The 17045-nt window shown below is 32.0% G+C and overlaps 1 protein-coding gene across 1 annotated transcript in view; it reads right to left on the bottom strand.

The window, feature by feature from the left end:
- Nucleotides 1-10357, bottom strand: part of LOC139496309 (leucine-rich repeat-containing protein 15-like) — a 332962-nt gene extending 322605 nt beyond the window's left edge. The window contains exon 1 of the mRNA XM_071284813.1: nucleotides 10164-10357. The gene's annotated coding sequence lies outside the window, so the exon portion shown is untranslated. The remainder of the gene's footprint in view (nucleotides 1-10163) is intronic.
- Nucleotides 10358-17045: the final 6688 nt, after the last annotated feature.

The following is a 17045-nucleotide window of genomic DNA, read 5'->3' as shown; positions in this document are numbered from 1 at the left end:
TGAGTTTTTTGCATTTTTGGAGCTGTTTGCTAAGGCTCCGGTCCCTTTCACCAAGATTTTTCTTGCCATCGGATATATTTTCTCTCCAATGAGGAGTCTGAGGAAAAGCTGTTGCCACACTCTTTTGGTTTCCTCTGTCCTTTCCTGGATCGGTGGGTGGAGTCAGCTTGCTGTTATGGGAAGCCTGTTAGAGCTCCAAGAGCTGACGAGGTTGTTATAATTGGAGTGATAAATGTGGGAATTGCCATTGACTCGACGGGGATAATACCGTAAGTAGGCACTGAATTCAGCATCGGAGAAACTTGATAGGATCCGCTTGCAGCCAATTGTTTCTGTAATGGTCTGCTGCTATGAACCAAATATTATTGATTCAAAGTAGATGACAAGTGTGCGTACAAAGACACATAAGCCTTTTGCTGGTACCCTTGATTAGTACTAGAGGTTTATAGTATGTTCTTAAATTGAGCTTGTTGTTAAATAATTTGAACTGTCTCATGCAGGGCCAAGGGTCCTGACATAGGACTTTTGAATTAAGGTAAAGACACCCTTAACAGAGTTGGCGGGGTTGATGGTTCATACGAATAACAATTGGGAAAGACCCAAGGCATGGATTTTGTTGAGTACTTTTGGTAAACTTGCGTTGTACTGGCTAGGGTCAAATTTTGGCTTAGATGATGTGTCCATTGCAGGAATTTTAACTTCTTTATTTCGATTGTCCACTAATTCATTTACAACAGATGCCAGTTGTTGGAAGGTACCCTGCTGTTAAAATGCACTTTTAAATTGAACTGTGTCTCCTTCCTCAGTTGTTGTCAGCTTGTCCATCCGTATCACCATATAAACATTGAATATTTTATTGGTCTGACTATCAATTCCACCAAGCAATTACCTCTTGCCTTGTGGTCTATCCTGTCTTCAAACTGCTGAAGTTGCTGAGATATTGCCCCCATCTGTTCCTTATAAATATTCATTGCCTCTCTCTCTGTTCTGCTTGAATCATAATGAGACCAACACAACACGGTAAATCTCACCTGTTCTTTGAGCATTAGATTTTCTATCTGCTAAAAATTCTTGGTACAATGTTAAATAGTCATTTCTGTTCTCTGTTTAAGCGTTTTCAGCTGTGGGTTTCTCCATATCCCCAAGTGATTCAGTTTCTGCCATTCAATGTTCTTGTCCTTGCTGTTTTCAATTCCTGCCATTTCACTGATATAATATCTCAAATTGCAAAGTATTGCGACCCAAGAAATACGATAGGCACTGAATGATATCTTAAGGCAGATAAATCCCAAATCACAGCTTTTATGTCTGACCCAAGACAACAAATAATGCAGCTTTTAATGAAAGCTACTATTGCAGCTTTTTATGAAAGCTACTACTTTGTGTATGAAATGACAAGCAAGGCAAAATCAAAAAGGAGAGAACTGGGACAGATACTAAATGACACTATACATAAAATAAATGGTAGTATTCAGTTCAATTCTCAATTAATATTTGCTTATTTTTCAAGGTGGCCATTTTGGAAATAGCCGCCATTTTGTATTTCAAAGATAGATCAAAACAAAATCTTACTTATCTTACTAAGTACACCAAGCCATTGAAATATGTTTATTTTTGTGCTTCCAGCATCAAATCCACTGTGTTTTGTGCAATACTGGAAAATATTTTAGAACGTACGGCAACCAGCTTGAAATAAGCCGCCATATTGAATTTTGAGGGTGGGTCCATAACTAGTATTGCTCAGTACACAAAAATGTACCATCATGCAAACAATGGTGCTTTCCTCATTATTTGAGCAATTTTTTCACCGATCGGCCGGACTAAATAAAGGCAAATGAAATTAACAAAACAAATAAGAATCAGAATCGCAAGCTCAATCAGATGTGCCATTCGAATGAGATCTTTGGAAAATGATAAAAGAAAAGCTATAAAAAAATAGAGCATGACATTACCAATTGTATTAACCATATTTATGAAGACTATTCGAGATGTTCAGATTTCTGCAAGGCCAATTTAAAAGATAAAAGTTCAGTACAAGCTATTGATGATAATGATGATACAGAAAATATTTTTGATGAACAAAGTTGTTTGTGGAATGAAAGTACTAGTAATGATGCATTGGAAGAGTTGCGGTTATCTTCAGATTTATCCATAACGTATTTGATGTCATGTATGAGACAAGACGTATCATTAATTTTAAGTTGTGTCGCAAAGAATAGTGCAAGTTGGCTTGGAAAGGAGTAGGTCCGGTAAGGGCCGATTTTGGCCTCAAATTTCAGGTTAGTCTAACGAACGTTTTTGGACATTTTTTAAACACTTGTGTGTCTATTTCAATTGATTCGATCAGTTTATGTGAAAGATTTTGACTGATTTAGTCATTAAAAACGCCCTGATTCAAGCTTAAATATGAAAAATCTATCAATCATGCCAAAAAAAAAACGTCACTTTTCAGATGTTTTTTGTCAAAAATGAAAGTCGCAGCATCTGTGTTCATCCTCAACCTTTATATATGTTTTGTATTATCATCAAATACAACTTACATTTCAATATTATTAATGAACACGAATGCGGCCACTTTCATTTTAGACGTAAACCGTCTAAAAATTAGCCAAAATGTTAAAATTTTGAAGATTACAGTAATTTAGCATGAATTAATGATGCTGGAACGCGATATTGGTGTATTTTATTGTCAAAAACAGCTCTTATTTATGTAGCAGAAGCATTTTACTTTCCAATAAATAGCTTAAAGATTACATTTTCACAATTTTCTAAAACTGCTAAATTTTGGGGCCAAAAAGGGGTCTTACTGAACCTACTCCTTTCACATGATAACAGATTAAAATGTTTAGATGGAAACTTATTCACTATATTCTGCCATGTAATGAATTATTAAAAAAGTGGAAAATTACTGAAGACAACTTATGTAAGCATTGTAAAGAAAAAGATAATTATGAACACTTTTTTGTCAACGGCTTATTTAATACAGACTTCCTAAAAATAGCAATGAAATTAATGAACTATCTAGGTATAGACAATAACATTATAAGTCTTGAAATTCTAGTAATAGGGTACACAATTGAAGATTCAGCATACTTTGATATTAACTTCATATTAACAATAATATCCTTTTCATTCTATAAAGCATATTATCAATATGTCTCAGAAAAGAAAAAAAAACATTTTCAAAATTTTCCAAAAAGAAATTTCAGATATAATTGAAATGAACAATTTAAATAACAAAAAATATAGTAAGACAATTCAAAAAACAAATAGAATCATGGGAGATTATCAAAGAAATCAGAATTAAATCAATTTTAAATGTTGAAACATTATTCTATAAAAAGTACAAAACATTGTAAACACAATTGTTAATTGTTTACAAGCCATATATGGTCATGTTTATTCACAGGTTCAACCATGCATGTCGGCATGTGTTATATATATGTTTGTAAAAATGTTCAACCATGCATAGGTAACGACATGGTACATATTGTGGTTTTATTCATAAACTTTATAGAGAAAAAAAAAGAAATAAACATGTGTAATCACGATTATTTAATAATTTATTCTAGTGTAGACAAATTGTGAATTGTGCACGCTAAAATGAATGACTTAACTTGTGTAATACATCTACACGACGACATACAATAGATCAGTAGAAACTTAAACAAAAATTGCATACTTACCAAATTTTATAAAATAAGTTAAAGCCTGTTTATATAAGAAGATTTAGACACAATCGATAATGCGATAACGCACATGCTTGCTGAACCAACACTAACTATGCCCAATTACGAGGATTTTCTGAGTGGGCTAATTTTGATAAAACGGAAGTCATATGGATTGGGTCAAAGATTCACTCAAGGGATAAACTAACAACTACAAGAAATTTGAACTGGAATCATTCAGGAAAATTTAAACTTTTAGGAATAAAATTTGATCTATTCAGTGAAAAAAAAACGCTTGTAAATTTTGTAAAAAAAAATAAAAAAAATAAAGAGCTTACTAAATTCCTCGGTGTATAGAGATTTAAAATATATGGGAAAGATCACTGTCATTAAATAACTAGCTCTACCTATTCTAATTCAATCATTGACAGTTTTGCCAAACCTGCCTGATGATAAAATAAAAGAAATTCAAAATATTTTTTTTAGTTTCTTGTGGTCAGGAAAACCAGACAAGATTAAAAGAAAAGTCATGATAGGGTTATTTGAAAATGGGGGTTGGAGATGCCAGATATAAGATTTTTTGGTTATTCATTAAAGATGACATGGATAAATAAACTTTTAGACCCCTTGAATATATCCCCACGGAAAACATTGTTAATAGATCAATATAACAGATTAGGAGCAGACAAAATATGGTTGATGACCCCTGATGGTATCCAAAAGATATCTTCAAATTTTAATAGATATTTTACTAAAGTGGAATATCCTAAACACTGTCACTGATGGCACTGCTGAAGGGATCATGACTCATTCCATATGGCTAAACAAGAGTTTGAAAATTAATAATAAAACTGTCTTTTACCAGAGGTTGGTTGAATCAGGAGTTTTCTTTGTAGGTGATTTACTTGATGACAACAGTATTTTTTTACTTTAGAAGAATTCTGCGAAAAATATAATCTTAATATTAATTTCTTGGAATACCATTCTTTGCTTCATATGTGACAAGAGACTGGAAAAATATAATCACTACTTCAGAGAAAATTACGCGCATATCTAACGATAAATTTGAATTGATAAAAAACAATAAAAAGTCATGTCAGTTCTTTTATAATAAATTATGGTCAATGTATACGTTCTACAAAACAAGAAGACTAAATGTGTAAGGAACTAGGCACTCATATAGAAAATTGGGATTTCATTTATAGTTTACCCTTTTGTTCCCCTAAAAACAACAAATTTAGTATGTTCCAGTTTAAGATTTTACATAGAACTCTTGCTACAAATGCATTATTGCTGAAATATGGGTTAAAAGGAACTAACTTGTGTAGTTTCTGTAATGAAACTAATGAAACTATAAGTCACCTTTTCTGGGAATGTACCCTAGTTAGAAATTTGTGGTTAGAAATTGCAGCACTTCTTCTAGCTGAAAATAATTTAACTTTAATACCTAATGTGGAAAATATTGTTCTTGGGTCTTGGGATTTTTTCCTAAACTTACTCATTATTTTGGTTAAATATTACATGTATACAAGTCGCTTTAATACTTCATTACCGACTCTTACAGGTATCATAGCTATGATTAAAAATTCCTACCGTATAGAAAAAATATCTACCTCCTTTTATAGATCCCCTAAAGCAAATGATAAATTTGATAGTAAATGGGAATTAATTAAAAACTTAGTTTACATTTGACGAGAGATCTTTCTATTTTGTACTTACTTAAGGCTTTATAATAGTACATGTAGAATTAATAATATGTTGATGCACATCACAACTGGACAGTGATTTGTGTGCATCTTAAAAGTAATATCTATATTTATTGATATTGTTATATATATATTGATATACTAGTTTTTGTTTGATTGTATTTGAATTATCTCCCCTTGACTAAGGTTGACATTTATTAGGTGATTCTGTCCAACATGTTATCTGTTCTTTGTTCCTTTGGTATTTCAACCAAAGATGAAGAACTGGATCTTCCATCACTGTATTGGATACCTAAACTACATAAGTGTCCTTACAAACAGCGGTATATTGCTGGGTCTTCCAAGTGCTCCACAAAACCTCTTTCTAAATTATTAACATCCATTTTATCAGTAATCAAAGACGGGCTTCAAAGTTATTGTGAAACTGCCTATTCTAGAGGTGGCGTGAATCAGATGTGGATACTTAAAAATTCCAAAGATCTTTTAGAGTACATACAATCTAACTCTCTTTCATCTTGTAACAGTATTAAAACAGTTGACTTCTCTACTCTTTACACAAGTATTCCACATTCCAAACTTAAAGACAAATTAAAAGAGTTGGTATTACTTTGCTTCATAAAAAAGAATGGCCAACGTAGATACAAGTATCTTGTCTTAAGGAGGGATAAATCCTACTTTGTAAAGAATCACTCTGATTCAAACAAAAAATTCTCTGAAACCGATATTATCAAGATGCTTGATTTCTTGATTGACAACATATTTGTTACGTTCGGAGGACGTGTTTTTCAACAGACTGTCGGCATACCAATGGGAACAAACTGTGCCCCTCTACTTGCTGACTTGTTTCTTTATTATTATGAGGCTGACTTCATGCAGGAACTTCTTAGGAAGAAAGATAAGAAGTTAGCAATATCCTTTAACTCTACTGTCCGCTATATAGATGACGTTCTTTCACTAAACAATTCAAAATTTGGTGACTATGTGGAACGCATCTATCCCATCGAATTGGAGATAAAGGATACTACAGATACAGTTAAGTCATCTTCATATCTTGACTTACATCTAGAAATTGACAATGAGGGTCGGTTGAAGACAAAACTTTACGACAAAAGAGATGATTTCAGCTTTCCAATTGTGAACTTTCCATTTCTAAGTAGCAACATTCCAGCAGCACCTGCATACGGGGTATATATCTCTCAATTGATACGATATTCCCGTGCTTGCATTTCCTATCATGATTTTCTTGATAGAGGGTTACTGCTCACAAGGAAGCTATTAAATCAAGAGTTCCAAATGGTGAAGTTGAAATCATCCCTTCGTAAATTTTACGGACGCCATCACGAGTTGGTTGACCGTTATGGAATAACCATTTCACAAATGATATCGGATATGTTCCTCACGTCGTAACTACAATCCCCTTCCCTTTCATGAATTTGACCTACCGAATTAGACTATTTACCGGATTTGTAATCACATAAGCAACACGACGGGTGCCGCATGTGGAGCAGGATCTGCTTACCCTTCCGGAGCACCTGAGATCACCCCTAGTTTTTGGTGGGGTTCGTGTTGTTTATTCTTTAGTTTTCTATGTTGTGTCATGTGTACTATTGTTTTTCTGTTTGTCTTTTTCATTTTTAGCCATGGCGTTGTCAGTTTGTTTTAGATTTATGAGTTTGACTGTCCCTTTGGTATCTTTCGTCCCTCTTTTATCTGTTAATGATCTCTATTGGCCTCTCCTGGTACCTCTCATGTTCAACATCATTGTATAGACAGTGATGCATGTGGCTAGAGGAGAAGGCTGATGCCATCATTAACCTTATCAACACATTCAGGTATTCTAATCCAGAGTGAAAATTTAAAGGATGTGTATGATCGAGTAGAAAATTTAGAACAATTATCATAACAAGCTTTTTAATTTTAGACTGTTATTGAATAAATTAATATCAATACATGTAGTATGTATTAACTATATAGTTATGTATCACAATACTTGGTGTATTTTCAGATGAAGTAATATAAATTACAAAAAAAAACTATGCCCAATTTCTTTCAATGGAATACGGATCATTTGATAAAATCAATAACTGAAAAGATCCGGAAAAGTTAATGTAAAACAAAAGGAAAGAAATTCTTTAAAAGATCTGTATGTGTATTCACAATATTTATTTTATATAATTGTGAAATCAATTGTACTATAGATACTAATATTATGAATAAGTTATATCTTACCAAATAGTGCTTCCCTAAACTATTAGGTAAACTAACATGAGGGATACTAAGTTACAAGCTGTAAACTTAGTACATTATTACAGCAAATATGCAATAAAGATATTATTACGTTAAAAAAAATTTATTGCCAATGAATCAACTGTCATAAAAGTTGGAGGTAGCTATAGCGGTGACACGGTAGTATATACATTCAGGAATTTATGTTGCCCTGATGTGTGCCCTTCTTTTGCCAAATGTATCTGAACAGTGTGATCGCACACAAAATACAGTATGTGCTGAACATACTTTGCAACACTGAAATGAATCAGGTGTAAACAAAAATGATATAATTTAACATACAGGTGCGTTTTTGATATTTTTTTTAAATTTTGTATTCAATGCATGGTAAAATACACAAAATCACTGATGGCTTTTATTTATACAGAAAAGGTAAACGGTTATTCTACATATTCACATTAATTTTTGAATGTAATAATGAAAGTTTTTCAGAAAACTGTGAATGTTAAAAATGTAACCCCTCCATTTTTGTCATCGCTACGATTTATAACCTTTCATATTCGTCATAGCTTTGTAACATACTCCCTTCATTTTACTGAGTAAGACTTATGTGCCTCCCCGCATGTAATCAAAAGGATAAGTGTGTTTGCTTTTAATTTGAAAAGCTGAACAAAGGAATGTCTCCAACCGAACATTATGTTTAAACCTTTTTTCATGAAGATGTCAGAAAATGTAAACTAATTAAGATTCATTAGGAATGGGATTGTCTTGATGAGGACCAGTCTGATAGTTTAAAAAAACAAGATTTATTTGGATAAAGTTGGGATAGTCAGTTTATAAAAAAAAATATGAATAATTGATTGACCTGGAGATGTACTAAAATGAAACAATAGATATATATTTCAGAAAGCAAAAGCGTAAGATACCTATGCATGACAGATTTAATAATCACTTACTTCATAAGGCAATGCCATCTAAAGTATTTAAGTTAGTTTAAAGCAATGACAACGGTTAATAGTCGCTTTGAAGCATTATTCATACACAATCGTGAAATATAGAACTTTAATTTTACTGTTTTTATGAAGAAGTGTCACATTTGTTTTGGTTTAAAGCAACTAGTAGAACCATATAACATTCAAAATGTTCTGATCTATAGAATTTTATTTATACATTGATTGAAAGTGCATCAAAGAAAGAATATACCGTATTTAATCAATATATGAAATTTCGTTTTGTAAACTTCTTAAGATTGTTACGCTTCGCATGACATGTATTGAATAGACATACATCCCGGATGTTTGTTAAAAGACCAAATTGATAATAAAATATTTAAAATTTAAAAATCTGAAAGAGAGCACATAACTAATTTTGGCAGTTATATTTAAGGTATTGTTGGAGATAACTATGCATTAATAACAAATCAATTATGTGTTCTGTCATATGTTAAGAGAAATTAAATACGCTTACTAGTCACATATTATTTAACTAGCCATACATGTACTTCCTTTTTTTGTCTTATTCACATAAAGTTTTGATGATGGTACATGAAACTCTAACAACTGGTGTGGTTATTTCAAAGAACCGTCTATAATTTTACGAATACTGTTATAATCCCTTAATAGACCTGTAAATGATGACATACGATGTTCTATCAAGCATTATACTTACACAATGACGACGACACATATCGATATCTATGTAAGTTAGAGAATAAAACAGTGTCTTAAGTTAACATGACTTGACTACTTTAATGACTTTCTTAAAACAAATATACTTGAATCATACTTTTCCAATTATATAATAATGGCACACCAATTTTTTCATAGCAACGACGCTCTGTTTGAAGGTATAGTTAATATTTGAGGGTTTTGAATCATATCTTGAAAAGATAGACTATCTTAAAATTATCAATATTATGATTGAGCAGTATTGTTTAGTAATGCTAACTCATATCTAGCATATTTCAGTGATATACTTAACACCTACAGAAAACGACTGGTGTGCTATTGGACTTGACATCTATCCCATACATAAACTTACCGTGTTTTTCTTAAAGTTTGAATAACTAAACACGTTTCCTCTCGGATACGACATTATGTTCATGAATGTGTCAAAAACTGTTAATAAGTGTCCATAAACATGCAATATAAAATATCTTCATCGGGACAAATATGACTTAATTTATCCTTTCCTCATACAAAATGTATGGACACTAATTAACAGTTTTTGACACGTTTGCTGGTGTATCGACGTACACATGTATATTCTAACACGTATATAGTGTCCATAAACATGCATTATAAAATATCTTCATCGGGACAAATATAACTTAATTTTTCCTTTCCTCACACAAAATGTATACGTGTTAGAATATACATGTGTACGTCGATGCACCAGCAAATACGTGAATAATGCAAATGCTCTCTTGGGGACAATCAAAATAACATATTTAACAAATTGAAGATATGTGACGTACTTGAAAGAAACAATAGTATACATTTATTATAGAAATAAAGATAAGTCGTAACATATCTGTGAATTGTAGATTTAAAATAGTACTCACATCATAAGTTGCAGCTAGTTAACTTACAGTTGTATTTTTAATAATTTCGTCACACTTTTATTAACGGAATTGCTATGACTAGTAGTCCTTTTAAATCATTTATCAATTTGGTATATACAGTCACCAAACACACAACACTACTTGTCCATCTTTTCAGAGGAAGCTTGACGTATGTTGTTTAAAGTAAAACGTATTTAAACAGATTTTAATAAATTAAAGGATTAAAAATTCATATATGAAATGTCAATATGAAACTAAATAAAACTTTTTAACCTTTCAAATTGTATGATATATAGACATGCATCAAGAATCTTGGTTTAAAAACACAAATACAACTTATCATAATATTTCATTGAGACACTTAAACTTACTTCAATACAATAAGTTTGAATTGTATTTTCTGAAAGAGACCATATAACTGTATATAATACATTTTAAAGTTTTATTAAAATACGCCATTGGAGGTTACTAAGCACCAACAACACATTGATTGTGTGATATAATGCAGTTTGGAACAATTCACTATGAGTGCTTTTTTTATGACAAAGCCCAGATTATAGAATTTACCATACTTCATTTTGTCTGATAATTTAATTGATCATTCCACGATGATACATGCAAGTTAAGGTGTAATACCACCAAATTATGGTACGTCACATCCGGTCCCATACGAAAATATCTCCACCAAAACTGCTAAGCTGTCCGTACAATTTTCCTACAATGGATAACAATAATACAGTCACAACAATCATAGTTATTTTGGATCGATACGAACTGCAGTAAAGACAAGGGTGTGATTAGTGCTATGTAGTTCATTTAAACATTTGAAAAAGGACCATTACATTGATAGATGATGAATTAATTGATTCATGTTAGCTTTTATGGTGATTTAAAATCGATTATTGAAGCAAAATAATGACAAATTGAACATTTAATACTAGAAACAATGTGTTTTTCTACTTTTTTTTGTTGATTGAAAGTGTATACACATTTTCATTCAACGAAAAGTACATGTCACGTATTAAAAGTACAGTCAGGCAGTTAAAGATAAAATACAGTACAGTCAGGCAGTCGAGGATACAATACATGATCGGTAATTTGGACATTTTTGTTTTGATGTGTACTCGCTGATAATGTCAGTATCAGTGGACTGACCATGATATAAAAATTATTGGGTTAGTACGCAAATGACATGCGCGAATGCAACGCGTAAGGATCTACTTTCCCCTTTCATTCACAAAATTGCGCGTTATTCTTTTTCGCAGAAACGCACGAGATTTTTGATGGAATGAAACACTTGATAACTATTGTTTGAAACTTTCACAAAGTGAGTTTAGCCTTTTTGAACGATTGTTGTGAAAATGTGAACAGAAAATGCATGAAGTAGCAACATATCGTCTATGCTGAGTTTTTATTCATACAATACCAATGCATAGCCTGGTGCTGTTCCAAGTAGTTTTCTTTTTCTGTTTCTTGAGAAGTATTTGTTTTACCTGTTCAGTCACTATAAAGTGTGACAATTCATATTTAAACGCAACACATAAATAGTTACTAAAAAGGTGCCGCTATCGCATAATGAGAGAAGCTAGAAAAAAAAAGAAATTTATGCATTTTCGACATGTTTGTGGGACCATCATAAACAATTTTAAAAGATGTGGTTTCATTGTCAATATGACAGATATTCATAGAACAAAGAAAAAAGGGGCACCAAACTATAAAAGTCTGCTTTTACCAGAATTGTAGCCTTTATAAGGGGCGACCGAATATCGCCTACCCCTGAATTCGCTTCTGAAATTAAAGGTAACCATGGCCTTTAAACTCCAAGTTTCATATTTCTGGTCTGTTGAAAATTAATGAACATGACTTTGAAAAAACAAGAATTATAAGCTAAAAGTTTAGTGACGTCTATTAAAATGTTTGAAATAATTACGAAGTCGACAGGAAATGAGCTTGTTCAGATAATTTAGTCAGCTTATATTGCCTCCTGCATAAATGTCTCCTCACAGTGCTTTCCTTGAAATTATTTGAAATCAATGTGATCGTTTTCATGATGAACACTGAGCGAATAATGACAAAATAAATGTAATTAAATAAATTTTATCCACTAAACTAAATAAAATATAATTATAACTCGTCGTTGAACTCAAAATGATGAACGATGAAAATTCTGCTGATTCATATCGTATCATTTTTATTTCTGACTATCACTATGCTGATTCTTTGTGAAAAACTAAAGAAATTTGACTTACCATTACATTTGCCATTTTTAGTGTCATGTCCAAAGCAGAATATTAATAAAACGCATGCAATAATTCCTTCTCAAAACTTTGTGCAAAAGAACGCCGTGTTTACTGCACTGTGACAAAATTTCAAATGACGTAATGCAGACTGTGACGTCAAGTGTGATTCGCCGTGATTCGACGCGAAAAAGAAGTTCGTTTGTTATTTTCTCTATTATTGTAGTGATTTGTTTTTTTTAAATTACTGATAAACAGAATAAAGGACTTTTTGTTTTTGATACTGACTTTATCACAGAAAATATCAGGCTCGCCCTTCGGGCTCACCTGATATTTTACTGTGATAAAGTAAGTATCAAAAACAAAAAGTCCTCTATTCTATATGTACAGTCAGGCATGCAGTCAAAGATAAAATATATTACAGTTAGGCAGTCAAAGATAAAATTCAGTACAGTCAGGCAGTCAAAGATAAAATACAGTACTGTCAGACAGTAAAATATAAAATACAGTACAGTCACGCAGTCACAGACAAAATACAGTACAGTCAGGCAGTCAAAGATAAAATACAGTACAGTCAGGCAGTAAAAGATAGAAATACAGTACAGTCAGGCAGTCAAAGATAAAATACAGTACAGTTAGGCAGTCAAAGATAAAATACAGTACAGTCAGGCAGACAAAGATAAAATACAGTACAGTCAGGCAGTAAAAGATAAAATACAGTACAGTCACGCAGTCGAAGATAAAATACAGTACAGCCAGACAGTCAAAGATAAAATACAGTACAGTCAGGCAGTAAAAGATAAAATACAGTACATTCAAGCAATCAAAGATAAAATCCAGTACATTCAAGCAATCAGCAGTTAGGCAGTTGAAGATAACATTCATACAATTAGTCAGTCAAAAAAAAAATACAGAACAATCAAGCTGTTAAATATAAAATACAGTGCAGTTAGGCAGTCAAATATGAAATACAGTACAGTCACGCAGTTATGTATAAAATACAGTACAGTTAGGCAGTTAAATATAAAATACAGTACAGCCAAGCAATCACAGATAAAATACAGTACAGTCATACATGCAGTCAAAGATAAAAATACAGTACAGTCAGGCAGTAAAAGATAAAATACAGTACAGCCAGACAGTCAAAGATAAAATACAGTACAGTCAGGCAGTAAAAGATAAAATACAGTACATTCAAGCAATCAAAGATAAAATCCAGTACATTCAAGCAATCAAAGATAAAATCCAGTACATTCAAGCAATCAAAGATTAAATACAGTACAGTCAGGCAGTGAAAGATAAAATACAGTACAGTTAGGCATGCAGTCAAAGATAAAATACAATACAGTCACGCAGTTAAAGATAAATACAGTACAGTCAGACAGTCAAAGATAAAATACAGTACAGTCAGGCAAGTCAAATTTGAAATGGAAAATGCAAACCTAAAGGATTTAAGCAATACATTTGGGTAGATAATCCTCATTTCATACAATTGGGAAATGTATGTTTATGAATGGTGATTTGTACATTCAGTTTTTTTAAGTGTACATGTGCAAGTTTACCTTACATAATTTTGGTGAGTCTTAACAAAACTTAAAATTTTCAAAAGACTAAGGATTTTCTTATCCCATGAGTAGATTACCTTAGCCGTATTTGGCTCAACGTTTTAAAATTTTGGTCCCCAATGCTCTTCAACTTTGTACTTCTTTGGCTTTTTAACTGCTTTGATCTGAGCGTCACTGATGAGTCGTATGTAGTCGAAACACGTCTCCGGCGTGTTAAAATATAATCCTGGTACCTTTGATAACTATAGTACCTGCCATTTAATTTTCAAACTTATAGCATAGGATCGTTTATGTACATACTTTGCTTTCAATTATTTATATTTTAGAGTTCCTGTTGAAGGAACAAACTTAAAAAATCGTTTCAGATGCATGACATTTGGATATATATAGCCAATCCGATATTGAACGAACAATGAGTAACTAAACTAAGTATAACATTTGATAGTTTGAGTGTCTGTATAGAAGTATGAACCGTTTGGTTATTAGTATATGTTGATTGTAGTCTGACTTAATTAGTATACTGTACAAGAAAAGAGCAAAAATCGACCAACATACTAAGCCTGTATTGTATTGAAAAGTTTTAGCAAGGCAAGACCATACTTTGACTTATACTCTTTCACCTTAATACACTGTGACTAGGAAGATGAGTTGTCTCATTTTCACTTTTACCATATCTTCTGATATCTTTATATCAAATGCGTCTGTTTTCTTTTGTTATTTAGACATTAGTTTAAAAGCGTTCTATTTCAGATTTAAATTAATTTAACACGTATCGGAAGTGCGAGTATGGATTATCCCAGTATTTATTATATGAGGATTCTAAATTAAACTTCCGGAGTATTAACTTAAAACTGCTGATACATTTAAACGCAAAATAACCTGCTATAAAGCTTATTTCGCAGAGAAGATTAACATGGAAATAATTTGTAGTTAATTTAATCTGAAATAAAAAAAAAACTGACTTATATAAGACACCGCTGCCACTTATTGTCTTTAAAATATATTTTCAATCACATTCAAAATAAACCACATTATAGATTTTTAATGTCAACATCCACTATATGTGAAATCAAGCTCCAGTAAACCTAGACATGAAACATTAAAGATACCGATATACTTAAAAGGCTGCCATGATAGCTGAAAACAATCCGCATTTATATCTGTATTTAAACGTCTTGAATATTGTGAACACAACAACAGAAGTGTCTACTTATATTTCAGGTTAGGTAATTGAACCTAGTATAACGTTCGTCTACTTTATTACATGGGTGAAATTCTTTGATGCTTTGGAGAACGAAATAAATACACAATTATAAAAAGGCTATTTTCTGTATGTATGTGTCTATCCCAGGTCAGGAACCTGTTTTACAGTGGTAGGCGTTTGTTGCTGTGTTACACATTGGTTTTCCGTTCATTTGTTTGTACATTTTCTAGTTCATTATAAAATCCTTTCAATTGTTTTACATTTATGGTGTCGGGGCCTTTTAGAGATCACTTTGTGTAATTAACTTCGCTGATTGTTTGAAGTCGTACAGTGACCTATAGCTGTTAATTTATAGGACGTGTTGGTCTCTTGTTCAGTGTTGTCTCCTTTACAATCATACCACATCTTCTTTTTAAGAAAAATAATTGTAAGCTTGACAAATTGCGTTTATGTTAAGGTATATTCTACAGTCCCGTGATAATAATGTAAGTCCGAAGTATCATGAACATGTTAAGGTGTGGTGTTCGGATAATATTTATCAACCTGATTAATGTCATTCTATTCCTCTGTCGCACCGGATATTTTAACAATACTTTTCTTTTTGTATGAACAACAGCTTCACAATGTAAATAGTTTTCATTAATATAGAAACACTTTCCTTCATTTATATTAAGGGGGTACAGAACACCTAAGATAAGATAACTCTTACTCATAGTCCGATTCATTGCTACGTTTTAAAATCAGGTGCAATATGCAAGCTTTCAAAGATCATGATCAGAATGTTTACATTATTGCTAAGAGCAGCTGTGCACCTATTGTTATTCATTTAATCTTTTAATCCATTTAAAGGTACTCATCATTTTCAATAAACGAATCTTCAAAGAGATATAAAAGGGAAATTTCAGAGTGAAAAACATTACCAAAAGAATACCAGGACGTTAGAAAAGTAGGGAAACAGAAAGGATCATAACTGTTTTCGTTTTTTACCTGCCAATGTCTAGGTCTTACATAAAATAAAATAAAGTACAACAAGTCAAAAGTCTAAAGATGATACCATTTGATTTTATGGGGGAGGGCTAGAATTAAAAATGTAGTTCTGCATTGTTTTAATCATTGGAAAAAGGGGGGGATTGCACAAGGATATTTTTTAAGCTCGGGATTTCGGAATAAGGGAATTCTTTTTTCGAACTTCGGAATAGCGGGATTTAAATTTATTTAAACTCTGGATTTTGTGTTTTTAGCGCGTGATTTCGGGGTCAGGACACCTTCTACGTACCCTCCCTCATCTGACATTATTGTCCTGATTTTTAATTTTTCATTCTTTAGTGACCTGTAATTTTCATTAGTTTATCCTGAAATTGTTTACATAGATTGTAAACTGCTTGTTGTCCCAAATTACTGTTGCTGTTTTTGTTTGCTCAAATGTGTGTCTTGCCTTTTTTCAAATTCCATCAAAGCCTCTGACAATAAAATGTTAACTAAATAGATAAATAAACCATGGACAAGTATACAATGCTTCTGTTCGTAGATCTTCGTACAAAATTGATTAAAATCAAAACTGAATTGACTCCACAATCCTTTTTTAAAAACCATACAAAAAAGTCATGTAGTTTTTAATGAAATATGGGCTTAGTAATTAATATACGTAGTAATGTTAAATATGTTATGAATAATTTATAATTTAAAAATTTCTGGCATATATTTTTGAAGTGCAATTGAATATTTTATTACATGATTTATATTCATGTAAAAAGTAAGAAGATACCGAGGGGGATAATCAACCGTCCACCAGTGCATCATTAAAATGTCATGGAACAAAGACAAGAAGAAGAAAAAAACATCATATTCAGTCCACAAGACAATACACACATGTATG

Source organism: Mytilus edulis, chromosome 11, assembly GCF_963676685.1.
Source record: "Mytilus edulis chromosome 11, xbMytEdul2.2, whole genome shotgun sequence".
Taxonomy (NCBI): Eukaryota; Metazoa; Mollusca; class Bivalvia; order Mytilida; family Mytilidae; genus Mytilus; species Mytilus edulis.
This window is presented reverse-complemented; position numbering and strand designations above follow the sequence as displayed.